Here is a 26263-nt window from a genome sequence, read left to right as displayed (position 1 = left end):
TTGATGCCATCTATTTCTTCTTGAGTCAAAGTTGGTTGTTCATGTCTTTCCAGGAACCCGTCCATTTCATCTAAATGGTTGTATTTATTAGCGTAAAGTTGTTCATAGTATCCTGTTATTACCTCCTTTATTTCTGTGAGGTCAGTAGTTATGTCTCCTCTTCCATTTCTGATCTTATTTATTTGCATCCTCTCTCTTCTTCTTTTTGTCAATCTTGCTAAGGGCCCATCAATCTTATTGATTTTCTCATAGAACCAACTTCTGGTCTTATTGATTTTCTCTATTGTTTTCATGTTTTCAATTTCATTTATTTCTGCTCTGATCTTTGTTATTTCTTTCCTTTTGCTTACTTTGGGATTAGTTTGCTGTTCTTTCTCCAGTTCTTCCAAGTGGACAGTTAATTCCTGCATTTTTGCCCTTTCTTCTTTTCTGATATAGGCATTTAGGGCAATAAATTTCCCTCTTAGCACTGTCTTTGCTGCATTCCATAAGTTTTGATATGTTGTGTTTTCATTTTCATTTGCCTCGAGGTATTTACTAATTTCTCTTGCAATTTCTTCTTTGACCCACTCATTGTTTAAGAGTGTGTTGTTGAGCCTCCACGTATTTGTGGATTTTCTGGCACTCTGCCTATTATTGATTTCCAACTTCATTCCTTTATGATCCGAGAAAGTGTTGTGTATGATTTCGATCTTTTTAAATTTGTTAAGACTTGCTTTGTGACCCAGCATATGGTCTATCTTTGAGAATGATCCATGAGCATTTGAGAAAAAGGTGTATCCTGCTGTTGTGGGATGTAATGTCCTATAAATGTCTGCTAAGTCTAGCTCATTTATAGTAATATTCAGATTCTCTATTTCTTTATTGATCCTCTGTCTAGATGTTCTGTCCACTGATGAGAGTGGGGAATTGAAGTCTCCAACTATTATGGTATATGTGTCTATTTCCCTTTTCAGTGTTTGCAGTGTATTCCTTACGTATTTTGGGGCATTCTGGTTCGGTGCATAAATATTTATGATTGTTATGTCTTCTTGTTGAATTGTTCCTTTTATTAGTATATAGTGTCCTTCTTTGTCTCTTTTAACTGTTTTACATTTGAAGTCTAATTTGTTGGATATTAGTATAGCCACTCCTGCTCTTTTCTGGTTGTTATTTGCATGAAATATCTTTTCCCAACCTTTCACTTTCAACTTATGTTTATCTTTGGGTCTAAGATGTGTTTCCTGTAGACAGCATATAGAAGGATCCTGTTTTTTAATCCATTCTGCCAATCTATGTCTTTTGATTGGGAAATTCAGTCCATTAACATTTAGTGTTATTACTGTTTGGATAATATTTTCCTCTACCATTTTGCCTTTTGTATTATATATATCATATCTGACTTTCCTTCTTTCTGCACTCTTCTCTATACCTCTCTCTTCTGTCTTTTTGTATCTGACTCTAGTGCTCCCTTTAGTATTTCTTGCAGAGCTGGTCTCTTGGTCACAAATTCTCTCAGTGACTTTTTGTCTGAGAATGTTTTAATTTCTCCCTCATTTTGAAGGACAATTTTGCTGGATATAGGAGTCTTGGTTGGCAGTTTTCTTCTTTTAGTAAATTAAATATATCATCCCACTGTCTTCTAGCCTCCATGGTTTCTGCTGAGAAATCTACACATAGTCTTATTGGGTTTCCCTTGTATGTGATGGATTGTTTTTCTCTTGCTGCTTTCAAGATCCTCTCTTTCTCTTTGACCTCTGACATTCTAACTAGTAAGTGTCTTGGAGAACGCCTATTTGGGTCTATTCTCTTTGGGGTGCACTGCACTTCTTGGATCTGTAATTTTAGGTCTTTCATAAGAGTTGGGAAATTTTTAGTGATAATTTCTTCCATTAGTTTTTCTCCTCCTTTCCCCTTCTCTTCTCCTTCTGGGACACCCACAACACGTATATTTGTGCAGTTCATATTGTCCTTGAGTTCCCTGATACCCTGTTCAAATTTTTCCATTCTTTTCCTGATAGTTTCTGTTTCTTTTTGGAATTCAGATGTTCCATCCTCCAATTCACTAATTCTATCTTCTGTCTCTTTAAATCTATCATTGTAGGTATCCATTGTATTTTCCATCTTTTCTACTTTATCCTTCACTTCCATAAGTTCTGTGATTTGTTTTTTCAGTTTTTCTATTTCTTCTTTTTGTTCAGCCCATGTCTTCTTCATGTCCTCCCTCAATTTATCGATTTCATTTTTGAAGAGGTTTTCCATATCTGTTCGTATATTCAGAATTAGTTGTCTCAGCTCCTGTGTCTCATTTGAACTATTGGTTTGTTCCTTTGACTGGGCCATAGTTTCAATTTTTTGAGCGTGATCCGTTATCTTCTGCTGGCGTCTGGGCATTTAGTCAGATTTCCCTGGGTGCTGGAAGATTTTTCTGTGAAATCTCTGGGATCTGTTTTTCTTATCCTGCCCAGTAGGTGGCGCTCGTGGCACACGTTTGTCTGCGGGTCCCACCAGTAAAAGGTGCTTTGGGTCCTTTAACTTTGGAAAACTCTCGCCGTCGGGGAGGTTCGCCAGCCGAAGCGGCTTGGAAGAGTGCCAGCCGGCCCGGGGTCCGAACGCGGGGAGGGTCGCTGGCCGCCGCAGCCCGGGAGAGCGCCCGTCCGAATTTCCTAGTCGGCCCGGGGCGCCAAGCATGGCGGGAGGGCGTCAGCCGCCGTGGCCCGCCTGGGAGAGTGCACTGTTCCCGGGGAGTCACGTGTTTGGAAGGGGCTCCCCCCCGTCACCGTTCTCCGCGGCCTGGGGATTTCCGATCCAATTCTCTCAGTTGGTCCGGGGGGCCGCGCGTGGTATGGGCACCAGCCGCCGTGGCTTGAGGGGACCGCCTGTCCAATTCTCCCAGCTGGCCCAGGAAGGGGGAAGGGTGAAGCCCACGCCCCTCAGCGATCTCACTGGTGCTGGTTCTCTCAGCCAGTCAGCCATTCCAGGATGGGGTACCCTGTCTTTTTTATCTCTGTCGTGGCTCTGGGAGCTGTTCTGTATCGTTTCTACTCCCCTAGTAGCTGTTCTGGAGGAGGAACTAAGATCCGCGCGTCTTACTAAGCCGCCATCTTCCCCGTTGTCCTATGACTAAGTTTTTGCATGAACTACTTCAAAGTATGATTCTTGTACAAAGAGTGTTTAAGTTCAGAGGATACGGGGGAAACTTCTATTGTATACTATGGGCTATGTTTAACAGGATATCATCAGCAACACCAGGGGTAAATAATGGGAAGAGGGACAATAGTTAAGGGGGGGGTAAATTTCCTATTTGGTAAGGGTGTGTTTATTGACTATCTTTCTCTTGGGAACAATGAAATTATCTAAAATTGAGAGTGTTGATGGACTGTGGACTTTGGGCATTATATGTGATGCTTAATGAAGGCAGGTGGCTGAAGGATGCACTGACTGAGAAGTAGATTAGCAAACGATGGTATATATGTATGATTGAATACTGTGCTGCTACAAAAGAGGAACAAAGTTTTGAGGCATGGAACATTGTGAATGAACCTGTGGGACATTTAGTGAGGCAAAATAAACCAGAAACAAAAAAGATCAATTATTGTATGGTCTCCTTTAGAAAATGCTTAAAAGAAAACAAAGGTCTAGATTGTAAGCTCTTATAGCAGTCACCTTTAGTCCAGAGTGGTAATTATTATTTTTGGTTTTTGAGAGACTGCTTTATATATCTATAACCTGGTATTTAGAGATAAGAATGAAGCTGATAAGGTCAGATGAAGGTAATTCAGAACACAGGGGTAAGGAAGACACTGTCTATATTTTAGAACTGCACCTGCTCTTTGAGAACAAAAGAAAAAAGGTTTGTTTTGTCCGGAACCTAAGTTTTTTATAGCAAATAATCAAAGTTAGCCTGTCTGGATAGCTCATTTAAACAATCAAAACACAGGGAGCCCAGAATAAGAATGAGGGCCTTTAATCCTTTATAGCTTGATGTAACGCCTGGATACATCTGAGAATATATTAAGCAGATAATCAAAAAATATTGGCAAAGTCCCTTAAGGGATGGGAGAAAAAATATGGGACCATTAAATGTTACCACCAGGGAAACCCCCGATATTGTGTCAAACATTAGGGAAACCCAAATCAATAGGCCAAGCCCTTGATCTTGATGTTTGCTCTTGTGAAGCTTATGTATGTAGCGGAGAAGTTTAGCTTACCTATAGGTATGCCTAAGAGTAACTTCTGGAGGACCAGACCTCTTTTGTTGCTCATATGTTGCCTCACTCTCTCTAAGCCCAACTCTGCAAGTGAAATCATTGCCCTCCCCCTTACAAGGTACATGACACCCAGGGGTGAATGTCTCCCTGGCAGCATGGGAGATAACCCCCAGGTATGAGTCTGGCCCTGGCTCTATGGGATCAACAATGACATCCTGACCAAAATGGAGAAAAGAAATGTAACAAATAAGGTATCAGTGGCTGAGAGAGTTCAAACAGAGTTGAGAAGCAACTCTGGAGTTCACTCTTATGCACACTTCAATTAGGCATTGCTACTATCATAACTTGCCAAACCCCAACCAAAACCATTCCAGCCAATCCTAACAAACACCTAGGGCAATACATAAGATTCTACAAAGGTTCCACACACTGGAGTAACTTTCCAGAAACCTACAACCTCCAGATGGGCCCCTGGACCAAATGAGTACTGAAACCTAGAGGAGCCAGCCTCTCCAGAACATCAGCTAGATCCATTTCCCTACCCCATATTATTGAGAGCCCCTTCCAACATGAAAAATTCAGAATGGGCATAGCTCAAATACCCCTAAAGAGTAGGAAAAGGATCAAAGGTGATAGCAGAGCTCTACAGAGAAGGGAAGGTTTAATAAATTAGTATTGACTGCTGAATCATTGTATTGGTATTCCTTTAGTCTCTAGTGTCCTAGAGCAGCTAGGTGTAAAAACCTAATATTGTAGAATTGTGACCCATGTCAAACTCTGAAATATGTTCTACAACTAATTGTGTTGTGCTTTATAATTTATTGCTTTTTTGTATATGCATTATTTTTCACAAAAAAAAGAAGAAAAAAGTCAATTGTGAAGATAAAAAAATATTTATTCCTTCTAGCCTCCAATGTTCTGGAGCAACTAGAAGGAAAAATTTGAGATGATGGTATGGTAGCATATGACAAACTCTGGCATCTGTCCTGTAACTACTTGTTGAAGAGTGCGTTGAAAACCACTCCTTTTTTCTTTCTTTGCTTTGTATACGTGTTATATTATACCATAAAAAAAAGTTTAAAAAATCAATTCACCATGAAGAATGGGAGAAGAATCAAAGGTGATGGTGAAGTTGTACAGAGACGGTAGGGTTTAGCAAATGAGGATGATTATTGAATCACTGTGTTGATACTTCTTTTAGTCTCCAGTATCTTAGAGCAGCTAGAAGTAAAAACCTAATACTGTGGAATTATAACCCATACTAAACTCTGAAATCTGTTCTATAACTAATTGTTACGATAAGTTTTGAAATTTATTGCTTTTTTGCATATATGTTATTTTTCACAAAAAAAAAAGAAAAAAGTTGATTGTGATGGCAAATGCACAGCTGTATGATGATATTGTGAACCATTGATTGTATACTTTTAATGATTACAAGGTATGTTATATAATATATATCAGTAAAAAATAAAACAAAGTTTAAAAACATTTGGTCTTTTTCTGAAGAGCAAATACAGATGGTGAAAAAGCACACGAAGAGATGCTCATTTTCATTAGCTGTAAGAGAAATACAGATTAAGATGGAAATGAGATATCACCTCACACCCATAAGAATGGCTGCTAGTAAACAAACAGAAAACTACAAATGTTGGAGAGAATGTGGAGAAATTGGAACAACTATTCACTGAAGGTGGGAATGTATAATGGTGCAGCCACTATGGAAGACAGTTTGGTGATTCCTCTGAAAACTAAATGTAGACTTGCCCTATGACCTGGCATTACCAATATGGTATATACCCAGAAGAGTTGAGGGCAGTGACATGAACAGACATTTGCACACCAATGTTCATGGCAGCACTATTCACAATTGCCAAAAGATGGAAACAATCCAGGTGCCCATCAACAGACAAGTGGATAAACAAAATGTGGTATATACATTCAATGGAATATCATGCAGCAGTAAGATGAAATGAGGTCCTGAAACATATGACAATGTAGATGAACTTTGAGGACATAATTCTGAGTGAAATAAGTCAGACACAAAAGGATAGATACTGCGTGATTCCACTATTGTGACTCTGGTAAAGGTAATCTCAGGGATTACTCTGTAAAGTACAGCAGACCTAGAGGAACACAAAAGCTAGAGACAGGGGAAAGGCTACCCTAGGAGGTTGAATATAAATACAAGGGAATGGATAGAAATGATGGTAGCTAATTTGTGGGGTTATAAATAACATTGCCATATTGAAGGTGAATATGATTGAAAGGGGATATATAATGACAAGTATCCCATGATTAAATCTATAATTATAAATAAGTCCTCATATGAACTATTTCAATGGTTTGATAGTGGACAAAGAACCAACAGCAGAAGGGTAGAGGGAGGAAACTAAAAATGCATTCTCTGGCCAGTAGTTGACAGGAAGATATTAACAGTACCACAGCACACTACCAGAGGCAACTAATTGGGAAGGAGGGACAAGTGACAAGGATAGTTTTGATTTGATAGTTGGTGACACCGTGTTGTTGTTTGTTTGCCATTATAGACCAATGAAAATTATCTAAAATTGGGAGTGTTGCTGATTGCACAACCAAGTGAGGATACAGTAAGATATGGTTTATTTATTTTGGACATTAACCATGATGCTCAATAGATGGAGGGAGTCAAAGGATACCATGACTGAGAAGCAGAATGGCAAACTGTTATACATTTATATCAGGGAATATGGTGTGGCTACAAAAAAGATGGACATTGAAGGTTGTGCAATGGTGGCTCAGTGGCAGAATTTTCACCTGCCATGCCAGAAACCCAGGTTCAATTCCCAGACCCTGCCCCTGCAAAAAATTTTTAAAAATAAAAAAAAAGAAGGACATCAAGAGGCATGCAACAAACTGAATAAACCTTGGGGACAATATGTTGTGCAAAATAAGCCAGAAACAAAAGAACAAATATGCTAAGGTCTCTTTCAGAAAATACTTATAAGAAAATTGGAGCCTAGATTGTAAACCCTTATAGCAGCCACACTTAGTCTGAAGTTGTAAATGTATTTCTGGATGCTAAGACACTGAGTTATATGTGTATCAGCTGGTATTTCCCTGGGACTTTGAGTAACTCTATGACACCTGGGACCCAGAGATGAAGAGCCACAGACCTGAAGGTTATCATAGCTATACATAATAACAATTAAAGTAACCAAAGGGAAGATCAGTCCTCAGTTGGAGTTAAAAATGAAGCCAATCTAGTCAGATCTAAGGTAAATCAGAATACAGGATACAAGATGATAGTGTATGTATTCTAGACCTTCACTGACTGTGTAGGACCAAAAGTAGAGTGGTTTATTAGGTCTAGAACCTGGAGTTTCTGTGGCACATAATATAAATTAACCTCTCTGGATAGCACATTTAAACAACTCAAAGTTCTGGTGTCTAGAGCAGGAATGAGGTGTTGTAGTTCTGTGTAGCTTGGCATAATGTCAGGATACATCTCAGGCTGTGGTGGCCTGATAATTGGAAAGTGTTGGTGGAGTCCCATGAGAGTCCAGAGGAAATATATATATATGGAGCTATTTAACTTTCCCATCCAGAAAGCCCTGGGCACTCTCTCTCACCCATTGGGGTCTCCCAGGTAAATGGGCCAGGCCCTTGGTTTCAAGGCTTGCCCTAATGAAACTTGTTTCTGTGGGGGAGAACCTAAAATTCCCCATAGTGAGGAGTTGCTTCCAGGAAACCTATTTGTTGCTCATATGTGGCCTCTCTCAAGGGCCAACTCTGCAAGGAAAGTCTTGTTACTGGCATCGTGGGCTCAACAATATCTTCTGGACCAAGGTAGAGAAAAGAGGTGTAATAAAATAATGCATCAGTGGCCAAGAGAGATCAAATGGAATTGAGAGGCTATTCTGGAGGCTATTCTTATGCAAGCTTTTAGATAGTGCTGATTGCCATGGTTTGTTAAACCCCAATCAACATCACTCCTGTTGACTTTTGAGAACACCTAGGGCTTGAACTGAAACTCTATAGAGGTTTCCTGAATTAAAATAGCTTTCTTGGAACCTATAATTTTCAGAGGGTTCCTAGGTCAGATAAATTCTGAAACCCAGAAGGATCAGCCTTTCCAAGATTAACTATTTGCATTCCTCTATCCTTTAATATTGACATCCGTTCTCAGCATGAGAAAGTCAGAATGGGCATTGCCCAATGATCCCTACAGATTGGGAGAAGGATCAAAGGAGAAGGAGGATTTGGAAAGAATAGGATTTGGCAAATGAATGTGACTGTTGAATCATTATATTAATATTCCTTCTAGCTTCCAGTGTTTAGGAGTAGCTAGAAGGAAAACTCTGAGATGGTGGAATGGTAGCCAGTGACAAATTCTGGGATCTGTTCTGTATCTACTTGTTGAAGCGTGCTTTGAAAACTATGCCTTTTTTCCTTTCTTTTCTTTATATATATATATATATGTATGTTATTTTTTACAATAAAAAAATGATTTAAAAAAAATTGGGGGATTCCTGTAGGACCTAGATCCATGGTACTGGGACTTCTCAGGCCACATCCACTTGGTATATTGAGTAATGCCAACTTTCAGAGCTGAAAAACTCTAACTCTGAGCCTTAAGTACATACAGATACCCAATGTTCCAGGCAGGAAAAAGAGGACTTGAAATTATATCTGTGCAAAATAACTGCAAGAAGGACACATCCACTATCATGTCAATGGATATCATCATAACAATGGAACAAAGGGCTCACAAACAATCCCAATCCAAGTGGTCAGATGAGAAACAAACACTGTGCACTGTACCTGAGAATGGCTGAAACCGATGTTTCTGTAAAACACAGAGACACTGCGGTTCCCCAGGCTTCCAGGAGATATGAATGCATTTAAAGATCAGTTGACCTTGGAATGGAAGAATCAACATAGCGAAGATGCCAGTTCTTTTCAGTTGATACATAGGTTTTAGACAATCCCCACTGAAATACCAGTAAGATTTTTTTGGAAAACTTAGCCAAGAATACTTTAAAATTTATGTGGAATGAAAACTGAACTAGAATAGCAAAGATTATTTTGAAAAAGAATTAAGTGAGATGAACTCAAATTTAAAAAGAAAATACATTTGGGGAGAACTTCCACTTCTGGGAAGATAAAGTAGTTGTACTTTTCCTTGTTCCTCCCTATAAGTACAAGTAAAAACCCTGGAACTTATATACAAAACAAATTTAAGAAGACTCTGAAAGATAAAGAGAAGAAGCCACACTGGCTAGAAGACTCAGGACCCAAGGAACAACATGGTGACAAGTTCCCTGGGTTTTCTTTTTGACTATATGTCCCAGATTTAAAGGTGAATAAACTGGCAATTCACACACACCAATGGTTGCAGACAAAAAGTATTCCAGCAAAAGACTGCTCTTTCTAGCCAAAATGTCAGTAAAGGGTCAACTTGGCATACAGAACACTTCTAAACAATAGTATCTGTCCATCGGTCAAGCTCGTAGAAAACAAAAATGCTACCCCACCCCCAACAACACCAGAAAAGACTGAGTGGGGAGCTTAGATTTCCACCCTCATGAGGCTGTAAAGAAGTACTCCATCACCCCCACTGTGGTGGCATCAGAAAGGCCAAGTAAGGAGCAAGAACTTTCATCCCCACCACTCAGGATTGAGGACAAATCCCTACCCACAGTTTCAGTGGAGACCATGTGGGGAAACAGAACTCTCACCCTCTCCTGGGAGCAACCAAGACCCCTTGAGTGTCAATGGAGACCAAAGGGGGAACCTGGACTTCTATCTTCAGTTTGAAGTAATGAGTTGTTACCCTACACTTCCCTGCCAGAGTCATGCCAATGAATACACTTAAAACAGGTTTCAATAGGATCCAGAGATGCATAATATAATATGAAAATGTTCAGGGTTAAATGGAAATCAATAGTCATACAAAGAACTAGGAATATCAAACTGAATGGGGGGGGGAAGGCAATCAACAGGTACCAACCATGAGATGACAGATATGTGTGAACTATCTGATCAAGATTTTAAAGCAGCCATGATAAAAGTGGTTCAACAAGCAACTATAAGCATGCTCAAAACAAATTTAAAAGTGGAGAACTTCAACAAAGCAATAGAAAGTTTCAGCAAAGAAAGAGAAGATTAAAAGAAGAACCAAAGAAGGAGCCAAAATTTGACTGAAAAATACAATAACCAGTGTAAAAACTCAGTGGATGGGATCAACAGCAAAATGAAGGGGGCAGAGGAAATCCTCAGTGAACCGGAAGACAGAACATGAGAAATTCTAATCTGTTTAGAGAGAAAATAGACTAAAAAATAAATACCAGAGCCTCAGGGACTTGTGGACCTATAACAAAATATCTAACATTCACATCATGGTAGTCCCATAAAAACAGGAGAAACTGTTTTTAACAATATAAACTATTGTTAAATATATATATAAATATATATTCGAAGAACTCTATTATTTTGTTTGAATGCTGTGGCATAAAAATGAGAAAGTAGAATCAAAAGCAAAGAGTTGGCTCAAAATTGTCAATTTGGATTGGTTTATTATTTGTGATTGAGCTTGCTTATTTTCTGAAAGAAGATAGCAGCGTAATCAGAATAAAATGTTTCCTAGATTTGTTATCTGACTTGTAAACAGTGGATTTAGCCAAACATCAAGGAAAAAGAAAGCTTTTAAAAGTATCAAAAATCGAAAATTTAAATTGAGGTTTACTATATCTGTTCTATTTCCTTACTTTAATGTAAAGAATAAACTGTTTCAACTATCTCAAAGTAATTTTGTATAGTTAGGAAAAATAATTCTGATGATTATCATTTGTGTAGATTAGTAGATTAATTTATAAAGCATTTTGGTTTTGTGCTAGGCTTCATTTCTGGGTGGGTTCATCTTTCTAAACTCAGGTTCTTTTGCCTCCCCTGCAAGGCTTTTCCCAAGCAGAGTTCTCAGCTGTTCTGTGATTCCTTGGTCCTTTGTGCATGCCTGTTGTAATATGTTGTGGTCTGTTTTCCCTAAAGACTGAACTCTTCAAGAGCTAAGAAAGAATATTTTCATGATTATTCTGTATTTCTTGAGTACTAGCACATTGGTTGGTATGTATTAAGTGCTTAATAAGTATTTATCAAATAAATAATTGTTCACTTGTTAAAAAAAAAAAGAAAGAAAAGGGAGTTCAGAGGTTAAAGGCCAAATGTACCCATACAGAGAAAAAAATGTGTGGAGCCTGCTGGGAGACAGAGTTCAGGGTTGCAGCCCACATAGGTGGGTCCTACCTGAGGCTTCCCCCTCCATGGTTCCTCTGAGCAGAGTGGCTGTGCCTAGGGAGCTGACAGCCCAAACAGGTGGTCTCAGCCAATGAAGTGACACATTGAGATGTGATGGACTTAGCTCTCAGGACATGTGGCTCTGACTCAAGTACTTAGCCTTACCTCCATGGCTCCCAAGAGTATTGGTCTCAGTACCTTCTCCTTCCCCTTGTCTCCATTTGTCTGTAAATGGGCATAATACTGCAGTGTCCTCTTGAGAGGCCTTATTCTGGCAGGTTCATCCAAGCCTGCCAGCTGAGTGTTGATGAAGACAAAAAGTTCTGCCTGATTGTCCCAGGAACTCTGAGGTACTACAGGATCTTTGCCAGAGTGGGAGAGAATCCACGGCTATTTATTCCTTCCAGGATGCCCAAGACAGTGTCAGGCTGCAGCAATGCGGTATTACGTTAACATGGTGATTCATAACAAACAAGGATGGCATTGGAGGAGACAATGGCTGGGCCCTCATTCCACTCAGAGAACGTCCCTACAGTGGTTCAGCTGTCCTTCCCTGGACTGTGACTGTGGAATTAAAAAGATGAAAAATATGGAACATCAAGAAAAATAATAATAAAGAGAAACAGAAGAGCCCACAGGCCCTGAAACATCTATAACACAGCTACTAGAGTTAATAGATTCAGCAGAGTGGCAGGGTACAAGATCAACACTCAAAAATAAGCTGTGTTTCTATACACTAGTAATGAACAATCTGAAAAGGAAATCAAGAAAAAATGATTCCATTTACAATAGCAACTAAAAGAATAAAATATCTCGGAATAAATTTAACCAAGCGTGCAATGCACTTGTATATGGAAAACTACAAAACACTGCTAAAAGAAATTAAAGAAGACCCAAATAAATGGGAGAACATACTGAACTCACATGGATTAGAAGACTAAGTATATCATTAAGGTGTCAGCTGTATCCAAAGCAATTTACAAATTCAATGCAATCCCAATAAAAATCACAGCAGCCTTCTTTGCAGAAATGGAAAAACCAAAATTTATAAAGAAAGATAAGGGTCCCCAAATAGCCAAAACCATCTTGAAAAAGAAGAACAAAAAATTGGAGGAATCACACTTTCTGATTTCAAACCTTTCACAAAGCTACAATAATCAAAATAACATGGTACTAGTACAAGGACAGACATAAAGATCAATGGAACCGAATGAGAGTTCAGAAATAAACTTTCATATCTCTGGCCAATTGATTTTTGACACTGGCAGGAGGCAAGGTCACTGAGTGGGGAAAGAATAATCTCTTCAACAAATAATGCAGGGAAAGCTGAATGTCCACATACTAAATGGACTATTACCTCATACCCTCTACAGAATTTAACTCATATCAAAAACCTAAATATAAGAACTAAAACTGTAAAAATTGTGGAGGAAAATAGGGGAAGGAGGAAAATAAGCATCAGGACCTTGCATTAGGCAATGGATTCTTAGACTTTATACAAAAAGCAAGCAACAAAAGAAAAAATAGGTAAATTGAACTTCATTAAGATTAAAAACTTTTGTGCATCAATGGACATCATCAAGAAAGTGAAAAGGTAACCTACAGAAAGGGAGAAAATATTTGGAAACTATATCTGAAAAGAGTTTAATATCCAGAATACATAAAGAACGCCTAAAACTCAACAACAAAAAGACAAACAACCTAGCTAAAACAAAAACAAAAACAAATAAAAAGCATAATGAGATACCACTGCACACCCACTAAAATGGCTATTATTTAGAATCTTTTTTTTTGTGTGTGTATGTGGGTGTGGTGGTTCATGGTCCAGGAACCGAATCCAGGTCTACTGAAAAAAAAAAAAAAAAAACCAGGAGAAAAAGGATGGGGATAAAAAAAAAATAATAACAGTTGAAAACTGCCCAAATTTTGCAGGAGATATAAAACTACAGATTCAAGAAGCTGAGAGAACCCCAAAAACTATAAACCCAAGTAAAACCATGCCAAGACACATCATAGTTAAACTTCCGAAAACTAAAGACAAATAAAATATCTTGAAAGTAGCCAGAAAAAAATGATGCTTTACCAAGAGGGGAAAAACAATTTGAGTGACAGTGGATTTCTCATCAGAAACCATGGAGACTAGAAGTAAATGGTATAATGTATTTCAAGTGCTGAAAAGGAAAACAAAAACAAAAACCTGTCAACCCAATATCCTATACCAGCAAAAAATATCCTTCAAGAATGAAGGGAAATTTTTATCATCTTGTGAGAGTGTCTGCATGTTCTTTCTCTGCATGCATACTCAATAAATTTTCTACCTACTTTCTCTATCTGTCATCTGCTCTTGAATTATTTTAATTCAGTGCAGCAAAGAACCTGGAAGCTGAAATCTGGCAACATATTTTAATGTGGCAGTCAGGAGTCACTTCTCTTCTCTGACTGTCTGGTCAGAAGTGGGTGGTGTTTCCAATATTCCAGCTAACAGTCCATTTGGTAGCCTGCTATGAAATTCGAATAATTTTCCCACCACAGAGCTAAAAAACTGCTCTAGTTTTCTAGCTGCCAGAATGCAATATACCAGAAACAGAATGGCTTTTAAAAAGGAGAATTTAATAAGTTGCTAGTTTACAGTTCTAAGACTGAGAAAATGTCCTAGTTAAAGGAACCCTACAGAAATGTCCAATCTAAGGCATCCAGGGAAAGATACCTTGGTTCAAGAAAGGCAATGAAGTTCAGGGCTTCTCTCATCTGGAAAGGCACATGGCAAACACAGTCAGAGTTTCTCTCTCATCTGGAAAGGCACATGGTGAGCACAGTTAGGGTTCCTCTCTCATCTGGAAGGGCACATAGCAAACACGTTGTCATGTGCTAGCTTCTTCTCCTGGCTTCCTGTTTCATGGAGCTCCCCGGGAGGCATTTTCCTTCTTCATCTCCAAAGGTCACTGACTGGTAAACTCTCTGCTTCTCGTGGCTATGTCATTCTGCTCTGCTCTCTGTGAATCTCTTTCATTCTCCAAAATGTTTCCTCTTTTATAGGACTCCAGAAACTTTTCAAGACCCACTGAAATGGGTGGAGACATGTCATCACCTAATCCAGTTTAACAACCACTCTTGATTAAATCACATCTCCAGGGAGATGATCTGATTACAGTTTCAAACATACAATATTGAATAGGGATTATTCTTCCTTTATGAAAAGGGATTTAGATTAAAACATGGCTTTTCTAGGGGACATACATCATTTCAAACCAGCACAAAAAAGGGGGCTTATTTTCTACTGCAATACTATCTGACCATAAAATTGCCTGGAGGACAGCCAGTGTTGGCCAACAAATGGAACAATCATTTATAATCCTATCCTACAATTAAATCTCTTTTGAAAAAATAAGAGAAATTGACATAAAGTTCCTTACATGCAGATTTTATACCCTTATATCAGGATAAATGCATTGTGGGCTCTTGCAAGTTATGCTATGCCCTTCAAAATTTATAGAGGAATTTGAAAACTGGTATTAACTTATGAACTTACCTAAGGGATGTACAAGTCATTCTTTCCTCTTGTTGCACTCTTGAGGAAGAGCATCAAATTTGTACTGAAGGGGCCTTGCAGACCAACTTGAGGGCCATCTGCCTGCCCGATACGCAGCAGGGGTTGTAGTGGTTCAAAATGATGACCCAAATAGGAATCACCAAAGGGATCAGGAAGACTTAAAAGCCAGAGAACACATGATAACTTGTCTAATAGAAGGAATGAAAAAGTGTGCATTCAATGTGTAAATTATAGTATGTTACAGAGCATAACTCAGACAGGGTAAAGAAAACCCTGCAGGATTCCAAGGAAGGAATGAAAAGTATACCTAAGTAGATCCTGACTCCCCAGAAGGGCAAATAATACTTAAAACCTAATTTATTGCTCAGTCATCTCCAGATACAAGAAGCAAACTCCATAAACTGGCCTCTGGGCCTCAGACCTCTATGAATGAGCTCATGAAGATTGATTTTTCTGTTTTTAATAACTGGGACAGGGCTGCAGAGGAGGAAAAGGTAAGGAGAGACTAGAACAAAGTTCCTTGCTATGAATGGCAAACAACTGCCTCAGGGCTACTTGGGGCAGAAGCCAGCTGGATCCTGCTAAAAGTGGAAAGATGAGTCACTGGAAATACAAATGTCCTTAGGGACACTGAGACCTCTCCTCAACCAGGGCTTGCCCTAGGTGTGGGAAAGCTGGACACTGGGCCTGGGAATGCAGTGAGTCCAGGAGGGGACTAAAGCCCTTCCCAAAGGCCTTGGTTACTGCTCCTGAGCAAGACAGAGGAGGCCCAGGACTGTCAGTGGCTTCCTGCACATCACAGAAGAATGTCAATTTTGACAAGCCCTGAGTGATCTTCAATGTGCAGAAGACAAGATGTATTGGTTTGTTAAAGCTGATGAAATGCAATATACCAGAAATGGAATGTCTCTTATAAAGTCAATTTATTAAGTTGCAAGTTTACGGTTCTAAGGCTGTGAAAATGTCCAAATTAAGGCACGAACAGGAGATTACCTTCATTCAAGAAAGGCTGATGCCATCTGGAACACTTCTATCAGCTGGAAAGTCACCTGGCTGGCATCTGCTGGTCCCTTGCTCTTGTGCTCCAAGAATGTACTGCCTCAATATACATTCTTGCAATATGTTAACTGTGTTTCACCCTCTGCTTCCAGTGGTTTTCTCCCTAAGCACCTGTGAGTCTTCACTTAGCTCCTCCAGGACCCAACTCTGCATTCTGGCCTGCTTAGTATTTCATGGGAAGGTACATGGTGATATCTGCTGGACCTTTCATCCCCAAACATCTGGGTCTCGTGTTGGCTCTGAAGTAACTGTCCTTCAATCTTTTGCATCTCAGGTTTCCCCGAAATGTTTCCCCTTTGAAAAGACTCTAGTAAACTAATCAAGACCCATCTTGAATGGGTGAAATCACTTCTCCATCTAATCAAAAGGCCACACCTGCAATTGAGTGTGTCACATCTCCGTGGAAACAATCCAGTTTCTCACCCTAAACAATAACTCTGGCCCCACAAGATCAAATCAGGATTAAAGCATAGCTTTTCTGGGATACACAATAATTTCAAACCAGCACACATCTTCTCACTCTTGAAGGAAAACTGTTATAAAAAGTTTGCTCTCTTACCTTATAACAGTAAAGTGCTAAAATAGTTTAACATATTACCATTAAAAAGTGCTTAAAAGTATTACGATAATTAGAAGAGATTTTCTATCTTTCTTTTCGCTAAATTTGCATGGGTGAAATGTTATTCATGCATTTAGAATTTGTTACTATCCAAATACTCTGTATAATGTTACAAGTTACAAATAATGTTAAACATCCAAATTTACTTGTCAGTTATACTACTTTACTCTAAGACTTCTCTAAAAGCACAGGTGGTCAGCTATAAGTCAAAATTACTTCTTCAACAATAGGAACTTTAAAGGAGAAACAAAGCAAGTACACAAACTATGTTCTACCTGTTAATTAACTTAACACTAGTAAGTGTGTAAAGGTAAAACAAAACAAAACTTCAGTTATAGTTTGTAATTAATAACCCAATAAAAAAACTGTCAAATGTTTTCTTTCTAAAAGTAAATTTTTAAAAAATGCTTATAAAAATTAAACTTTAAAGTATAAGATCTTATAGCATTCACACTTCCTCCTAAGCTTTAACTGTTATTTCTATATTCTAAGATGCTTTGCTCTTCATATGTCATAGTAATCCCCAGAACTTTAAGTTAATCTGTGTAATACCAAAAACTCAGAGTTAAATTTGCTGTTCTTTAAATTCATTATTCTACTTAATGTAAATGATGTAAATGATGCAGACCTAGATAGGATTAAGATAAATATAATATTGCTTATATTCTAAAACGTTAACTTCTGTGTCAGGGCAAAAAAAGAGCCAGAGTATTTTAAGCTAAATAAATAAATAATAAATATTTGCAAAGTGCCTTAAAATAAAAAAAGAAAAGTAAAACTATTAAACTTTCCCACTTGGGGAATTCTTGCTACTCTCTTAAGCAACAGAGGCTCCCAATTTAACAAGCCAAACAAAAACCTTACCCTCAAAGACTTTAGCTCAAAAAACAAAACTAATTTCTCTCATCTGAGCTCTAAAACTTAAAAAAGGGAAATGGCTGCGCCTTTTTGCATGTGTAAAAAGAATAAAGCTTCTTCCCAATTAAACACCACCAAGAAATACTTAATTTCTTAAATGCCATGTTCTTACTGCAAAAAACAACAACAACAAAAAGAAAAACTAGCAGTCATTCTTTGCCCTGGCCATCAAAAAAATATTAATAATAATATCTCTTGAGGAGATAACCAGGCAAACACAACACCCAATGCTACAGCCCAATCAATCAAATTCCTTCTAAACATCATCCCTACACCCCTTAACTTCGGGCATGCACCCTGTTATTCCCCAGTTAAGCAAGACAGAGCCACCCAAGTTAGACTCACTCTTGGACCTGAAAGATAATCATTTCCTTCCCACTTCCCCAGCTTCACTCAGCTAACGCATCTCCTAAATCCACTCAGTTCTATCCTCTGACTATTAACCAGCCCTGGGTACTTTTAAACCTCTCACCAAGTTTATTTCTTCCAAACTAGAAGTTTCACACCAAACCAATGCTGATGTGAAGATTGTCAGTCATTCCAACTGTCTGTCTGGACTCCTTCCTCTCAACTTAAATGAGATGTCCAAAGTGTTCTGCATCCTGACAAGTCAGAAGCTGCTACAAAGACAGACCCTCATCCCTCAGCAACCCTTAAGATAGAGGGGCAAAAACTGTCTGAAGGGGAATTTTTAAAAAAACTTTTTTAAGAATATTTTTATTGAGAAATCTCCACACATGTACAGCCCAACCATATCATACAGTCAGTGGCTCAAAATATCATTACATGGTTGTGTATTCATTACTGTGATCATTTTTAGAATATCTGCATCACTCCAGAAAAAGAAATAAAAAGAAAAAACTCATACATCCCACACCCCTTACCCCTTTCTCTCATTGACCAATTGTGCCCCCATCTACCCAATTTTTCATCCTTTATCCCCCCTATTATTTATTTATTTCTATCCTTATTTTTTTTTTTACTCATCTGTCCATATTCTGGAGAAAAGAAGCATCAGACACAAAGTTTTCACAATCACGTGATCATATTGTAAAAGCTATATCATTATACAATTACCTTCAAGAATCAAAGCTCCTGGAACACAGCCCAACAGTTTCAGGTACTTCTCTTCAGCCACTTCAATACACCATAAACAAAAAAGCGGTATCTATATAGTGCATAAGAATATATAGTGCATAAGAATAACCTTCAGGATAATCTCTTGAGTCTATTTGAAATATCTCAGCCACTGGAACTTTATTTTGTTTCATTTCTCTTCTGCCTTTTAGTCAAGAAGGCTTTCTCAATCCCGTGATGCCAGATCCTGGCTCATCCTGGGAGTCCGGTCCCGCATTGCCTGGGAGATTTACACCCCTGGGAGTCATGTCCCACATAGGGGGAGGGCAGTGAGTTCACCTGCCGAGTTGGCTTAGAGAGAGAGGCCATATTTATGCCACAAAAGAGTTTCTCTGGGGGTGACCCTTAGGTATAATTATAAGTCGGCTTAGCTTCTCCTTTGAAGGAATAAGTTATATAGGAATGAACCCCAAGATTGAGGGCAAGCTATTGGATTGCTGTTCCCCACTGCTTGTGAGAATATCAGAAATTCTCCAAGTGGGGCAGTTGAATATTTCCTCCTTTCTTCCCAGGCCCCCAAGGGGACTTTGCAAATACTGTTTTATACTCTGCAAATTACTCTGGGATATATCAAGGCATCACACTAACCTGTACAAACCAACAGGGTTTCACACCATATTCAGGATTCCATGTAATTATGGTATTCAAATAAATTGATCATACAAATTGTTAGATGATGCACAACCCAAAATATAAATTTGCACCAAACAAACATCCCTTCCCTATATCATCCTTTACCCTGTATTCTGGTTTACCTTAGTACTATCCAGATCAGCTTTATTCATATCTCTAGTTGAAGTCTGATCACTTTTTCAGCTTTTTTAACAATTGCTGTATGGAGTAATGCTGATTTTCATAACTTCAGTGCTCCAACTCAAGAGTCTCAGGTGTCACATACATACCCGAAGTTTCAGGGAACAACCAGGTTATACTCAAGTAACTTGGTATCTCAGAACTTAGAAATAACATTTACACCTCCTGAATATATGTGACTATGGTAAGAGCTTACAATCTAGAACCCTTTATAATAGGTCCCAGCCTGATAACCCATGCTCTTGACTTCAATTCTCCGAGTTTGTACATTATAGTTAGTCCATATAATTGAGGCATGATAATATTCATCTTTTCGTTTCTGCCATTTCATTCAACATGCTGTCCTTAAAGTTCATGTGCCTAGTTGCGTGTCTCACAACTTCATTCCTTCTTACAAGCTGCTCAGTAATCCATTTTATGTATACACCACAGTTCCTCCTTCCTTCCATCAGTCAGTGTACCCTTAGGCCACATCCATCCACTGTAATTCATGATTGCTCCTGCCTTAGACACCAGAGTGCAAATGTCCATTCTTGTCCCCACCCTCCGTTTCTCCAGGTATATACAGAGCAATGCGGTTGCAGGGTCATATGGCAAACCCAGCCCAAGCCTCCTGTGGAACCACCACACTGCCTTCTAGAGGGGTTGCACCTTCTGAGGGGGAATTTGAGCAGACTAGCTAGAACATGAAAAGAGAGGAGAAAAGGAAACCATAAACAAGCCCTTAAATAAGGATGTTTAATCAAAGTCAGGAGGGCCAGTGTCCAGTGCAGGCACCCTGGCCATGGGCTACCCACTTATGGGTAACACCCGCAGCAGCCGACGCAGCTGGACCCAAATAACCCCATCTGAGTGGGTCATCTGTGGAGAGAGGGGAAGCCAATCAACCCACCCAAACACACTATTTGCCACCAAGCACCACCCTGAAGAAAAGGGAAGGCAGGAGGAAGGATCTCGAACAAGGAAGGCGGAGGGAAGTGAGTGAAACTAATCTATATAAACAAATAGCCTCCTGCCTCTTGCCTCTATCATCTTGTAAGAGTGCCTGCATACTCCTTCACTACATGTGTACTTAATAAATTTTCTACCTACTTGCAAAAAAAAAAAAAAAGAAAAAGAACAGAAAATCAAGATATTCCCAGATGAAGAAAAGCAAAGAGAATTTGTCTTCAGCACACCTACTGTAAAAGAATGGCTAAACAATCACAGCATTGGATTTTTTTTTAATTTATTTATTTTATTCATTTTTGGGGTGCGTGGTCCAGGAATCAAACCCAGGTATCCCGCATGAAAGGCAGGCATTCTAACCATTGAACTACCTGTGCACCCGACAGCATTGGATTTTAACATATCTCTCTCAGGACCTGATAGACTAAAATTAGCAAGAACATAGATTTAAGCAAAATGATTAACCAATTTGACTCAATTTATATAGTACACAAAACCCACCTGTTGAGCATAAATTATTTTTAAAAGTGCACGGATCACTGACAAAGGTGAACTATATGCTAGGCCATAAAGCAAACCTCAACAATTTCAAGGATTTAAATCATACAAAGTATGTTTCTGACCACTGTGGAATTAAACTAAAAATCAAGGTGTTTCTTTTTTCAAGATCATTAGAAAATTCCCAGAAACCAGTCAAGGGGTCATAACTTTTATTGGAGTGACCAGCCTCAGCCTCCTACTCGTCCATTTTTGCTTTCAAGTGTGTATGTGTGTGTGTGTGTATAAATGACATTTATACCTTTGTTAGCTGCCTGAGTATTTTGTCCCGAGGAATGCCGTGTTCTATTAACATTCATACACCTTTCTGTAGGTCCTTGCCTGTCACTCCGACCTTGTTGGTGGTTATGCTCATTATCACCACTTTGTTTCTCGGTGATTAAACACTGTCACTATGGCTCCGGGACTTTGAATTGCTGTCAGATATTGAAAACCCTCTCACCAGCACATTCTGAACAGTGTCTTATGTACCCTCCAGGCCTTCTTAAGGAATATAATCCTCTAGTAGGTGGTCTGGCCTCGTGTAATATATGCATTTCAGCATGCCCCCATCCCTAAACCTAGTAATCCCTTATTCTACCATGTACCAGAAAAAATCAGTTATTTCAACCCTGGTTAGCCTGGGCCATTGTTTTTTCCGGATTCCACAATGTAACCCTAGCAGCAAGTTTGTATTATTTCCAGGATGCTAAATCCTGCATCCCAAGAGAGTTACCCCTAAGTCAAGAAACTCTTATCCAGTGTTATGTTCCCTGCCACTGATGGAGCACCCTCAGAATCTAATCCCACATCTATTCCTTGCATCCTGCTAGGACACGATGACTAGCTCTTCTGGTTCCTTTAGGCTGTAGGCCCTTTCGCCCCCTAGCAGACCCAGCACATTCCCAGGATATTGGGGTCAGGGTTCTCTAGAGAAATAGCACCAATAAGAAATGTCTGTAAATATGAGCTTTATAAACGTGTCTCAAGCAACTGCGGGAATGGAAGCATCCAAAATCTGCAGGGCAGGCTGTGAAGCTGGCAGCTCTGATGGAGGGTCTGGATGAATGCCACAGGAGAAGCACGCTGACTGAAGAATCAGTGCAAGAGTCTTCTTCCTTAAAAAGGTCTTCAAATGATTAGATTATCTCATTAGTGGGAGACACTTCTTAGTTGATGGCAGATGTAATCAGCCACAGATGCAATCAACTGACTGATGGTTTAATACATCAGCCTCCCAGTTTATCAATCAGCCACAAAATATCCTTGCAGCAATGGTCAGGCCAGTGCCTTCCTGACCAGACAACTGGGCATCATCACTTGGCCAAGTTGACACCAGAACCTAACCATCACAACTGGTTAGTCAGTAGAGGAGATGGGGTGGACATCTACTGCCTTGTGGTGACAAGACCTCTGTCCTTCCATTTAGGGAAAGTGCTAGCCCTTAACGGAGAGGGGTGGGTCATTTCTGCAATCTCAGAAGGTTCAGAAAGTCTTCAGGAGTCAAATCTTCAGAAGCATACACACAGAGATCCTTATCCCATGTGTTAGAGTCTCAGATCTTCCCAAATAGGGCCCCGACTTTAGCATATCAGACGCGCCTTGGTTGAGTAACCAACCATTTTTGGATTATCATGTACTCAGCCACTACTGCCCTGTTCAGACATCGGCCAAGAGTTTACTCCAAGGAAAGGATGGCCTTGGCTTGAAAACCAAGGCAGACCTTAAGGGAGATAACAGCTAAGCCATCAGATAAACACATTCATAGCAGCTGGGAAGAGTTCTTTCTTGAAATATAAGCTGTGTGTAATTTCTCCATGTTTGACATAACGTATCCTAGAAAAGAAGAAAGGTTGAAAATTCAACCATCTAGATGTCTGTGTAAAGAAGTGCTCTAGTTTGCAAGCTGCCAGAATGCAATATACCAGAAACAGAATGGCTTTTAAAAAGGGGAATTTAATAAGTTGCTAGTTTACAGTTATAAGGCCGAGAAAATGTCCCAATTAAAACAAGTCTATAGAGATGTCCAATCTAAGGCATCTGGGGAAAGATAACCTTGATTCATGAAGGCCTATGTTTTTCAATGTTTCTTTCTCAGGTGGAAGGGCACATGGCGAACATGGCAGCATTTGCTGGCTTTCTCGTGGCTCTACAAAAAGGGACTCTCACCAAAATGTTTCATCTTTTAAAGGATTAATGGGTGGAGTCACAACTCCGTGGAAGCTATCTGATCAAAAGATACCACCCACAATTGGGTAGGTCACATCTCCATGGGAACCATCAAAAAGCTCCCAGCCAGCAATATTGAATGTGATTTAAAGGACATGGCTTTTCAGGGGTCCACCACAGATTTAAACTAGCACAAGAAGCTAGAAAAAGAATAGAAACTTAAACCCAAATAAAGTAGAAGGGAGGAAAAAATAAAGAAAGCAATGTAATAGAAAGCAGATGTACAAGACAGAAAATCCACAAAGTCAAAAATGGGTTCTTTGCAAAGGCATAAAATTGATAATGCCCTAGCAAGATTTATCATGACATAAGAGAGAGCAAGAACCCAAACTGCCAATCTCAGGATTTGGTGCATGTTTAAAATATAATAAAAGGATATATTGAACAACTTCACACCAATGTATTTGACAACTTAGATGAAATGAACAAATTCCTTGAAAAGTACAAGTTACTGAAGTGGTTACATACATGTGAAAAGAAAATTTAAATAGTCCTATATCTGTTAAAGTAATTGAATCCATAATCAAAACCCTTCCCACAAAGGAAATTCTAGACCTAACTGGCCTCATCCATGAATTCTTCCAAATGTTTAAGGAAGAAATTACATCTATCTTAAACAAGCTATGTTGAAAATAAAGAGGAAACACATTCCAACTTCCTAAAACAAAAAGTTTTAAAAAAATTGTCAAGTACCCAAATGTCAATAAATAAAGGTGATTAAATTTTTAAAGAGATCATGTCTAATGTATGAATCCAGAAGTTAATATCTAATTTCATAGGGTCTGGGTCTAATCAATGGTAAAAACTAGGCAAAATAAAGATACCATTTCCCTAGACAATGCTTGAGTATGACATTGAAAGGAGACCAATCATCCTTTACTTTATATCCAAACTTTGAATCATTTTTTAACACTCAGAATCCATAAAGGAATGAATTCCAACCATGTGGTTGTAAGGATTTAGACTTTTAAATCTAGAAATGGCAACAAGTTTCTCTGGGATTTATGTGTGCTTGTTTAATTACTTTTTTATTTTTACAACATACAAAGAGACTCCAGGGCTGTCTTGCTCTCCCAAGAGGAAATACTCCTTATGAAAAAAAATCTGATCTTTTCTTTGCTTTTGATGTTTTCATAGGCCCTCTTAGAAGAAGCATAAAAGTTCAGAACATTCAGACCTTTTTCTAAACTGGTCAGCCACATTCAAGGAACTTGATGATAATGTCTTTAAAGAAAAATGGAAAAGAAATCTCTTCAGGAACATAGGCCAGGCCAAGTCTGAAGGGAGGGAAAAACAAACAAACAAAAACCTAATCCCTAAGATTAACTATAAGTTCAGTTTCAGATGGGGGGACCTGGAACTCCAAATGCTGATGAGGCAGAGAGATCACTAGTAGGAGAAAAAGCACCAGGGCAGAAGGCAGCACCTCAATGAAAGAGACAGAGTTGCAGCATGTGCAGCCAGTCCCTTTAACTGGTGAAATGGCAGCCAGCACATTTCACAAGGATATTTGGATGGAAGCAAAGGCTACCATGGAAATCAATAAATGAAAACTTCGTATTCAGTGACTCTTTTATGTCCAGGCTGGTTTGAGGCCTTGAATTGGAAACCACAGATGCCACATGCAGTGGCAGATGCATAATCCAAGCGACTGTCACAATCCCAGGTGGGGGTTATATAGAACAGTCTCCATCCTACTGAAATTGGGCAGCCACTGGGAGGGTCCACTGATTGCTGCCAGGTGGGAATAAGGGCCTACGAGTGCTAAATCTTCAGATTTTTTTAAAGCTGGAATCTCAATTTGTACAATCTCCTTGTTTTTCAACGTCAGCTCAAAGTTTTTAAAACTGGTGCAAGGCAAAGGGAACATTCTGTGATTTCTGCATTTATGACTCCCTTGCTACCCCCATCCAATAACCAGCTCTCTACATCAATCCTTCTTTCAAACCATCTGGTCTCTATTACTAGATAGCTCATCCCGAGATCACCTCTTTCTGTCTTGCTTCTTCAGATGGAAGACTCTTGGCCAATGTTTAGATTCAGGTTTCCCTAAGGTTTGCCTTTCAAATTATCTTTCCCAGCTTGACCCATTGCAGTCCTTGGACCAGTGACACTCCACCTCTGAGCTTGACTGAGGCACCCAGATGATACACCACAGCTTGTGCATCATATCCCTACTGCTGCTGGTATAAAGAAACATTCAGAGGTAGGGTGTGTGTGTTTGTGTGAGTTTAGTAATAAGAACCCTGAATTGAAATTTCTCTGGATTATCAATTTGGCCTCAGTGCTTTTTCTGAAAAAGCTTCCCAGTGATCCTAACGTGCAGAGGAGGTTAAAAACTATGGAGTGAGGGAAAGAAATGGAGCATGTAGTTAAGAAGGTGGACTTCAAGGTCACATTTACCTGGAGCTTCAGTTATAGTGTATTACCTCAGGATGTGTGGCTTGGATTGTAGGCCTAGCATCTCCAAGGCCCACCCAGTCATGTAAAATACAGAGAAGAATGTTCACTTCATTAAGCTGTGTGACAGTTAGAGGAGACACAGTCTGCAAAGTGCTGAGCAAATATTGAATAAAGATGGCAATTATTATTATGAGGAAGTTGTGAGGGAGAATTTGTTTGCTATTTTCTAGAGATGTTTTTAATAATATTGTCATTTGAAAGTAATAAACACCCAAATTAAAATCATATGAGATTTATTATTTGTAAGTATATATGTATACCTAAATTAACTTTGTAAAATGTTTACTCTTTTCAAAGTATTGTTTCAAAAAATAATCATTTTCATGACAGCATAGAGATTACAGATGCAGGGGCCCTTCAGACATGATCACCTCAAGATCCCTGGGCAGAATAGTCCTTCCAACTCCTTATAGTCACATTCCGTGAAGTAATATAAAAAGAAGCAAAATTGTTGTGCTGCGAATGATAAAATATTCAACCACCTAACAATCTAGAAAATTCAGATTAAAATAACAATAAAATAGCTTT

General features: G+C 39.0%; 1 long non-coding RNA gene across 3 annotated transcripts in view; it reads right to left on the bottom strand.

Moving 5' to 3' along the window:
• The window catches only part of LOC143669050 (uncharacterized), a 71286-nt gene that overhangs the window by 31029 nt on the left and 13994 nt on the right, over positions 1-26263 (bottom strand). For 2 of the 3 annotated variants that reach the window (XR_013168670.1, XR_013168668.1), the window contains exon 2: positions 18686-18776. This is a non-coding gene — a long non-coding RNA (uncharacterized LOC143669050). Of the gene's footprint in view, positions 1-8695; positions 12027-14169; positions 18777-26263 lie in introns of those variants that run through there. The other variant, XR_013168669.1, reaches the window with a different exon arrangement.

This window comes from Tamandua tetradactyla, chromosome 25 (genome assembly GCF_023851605.1).
Source record: "Tamandua tetradactyla isolate mTamTet1 chromosome 25, mTamTet1.pri, whole genome shotgun sequence".
Classification (NCBI taxonomy): domain Eukaryota; kingdom Metazoa; phylum Chordata; class Mammalia; order Pilosa; family Myrmecophagidae; genus Tamandua; species Tamandua tetradactyla.
This window is presented reverse-complemented; position numbering and strand designations above follow the sequence as displayed.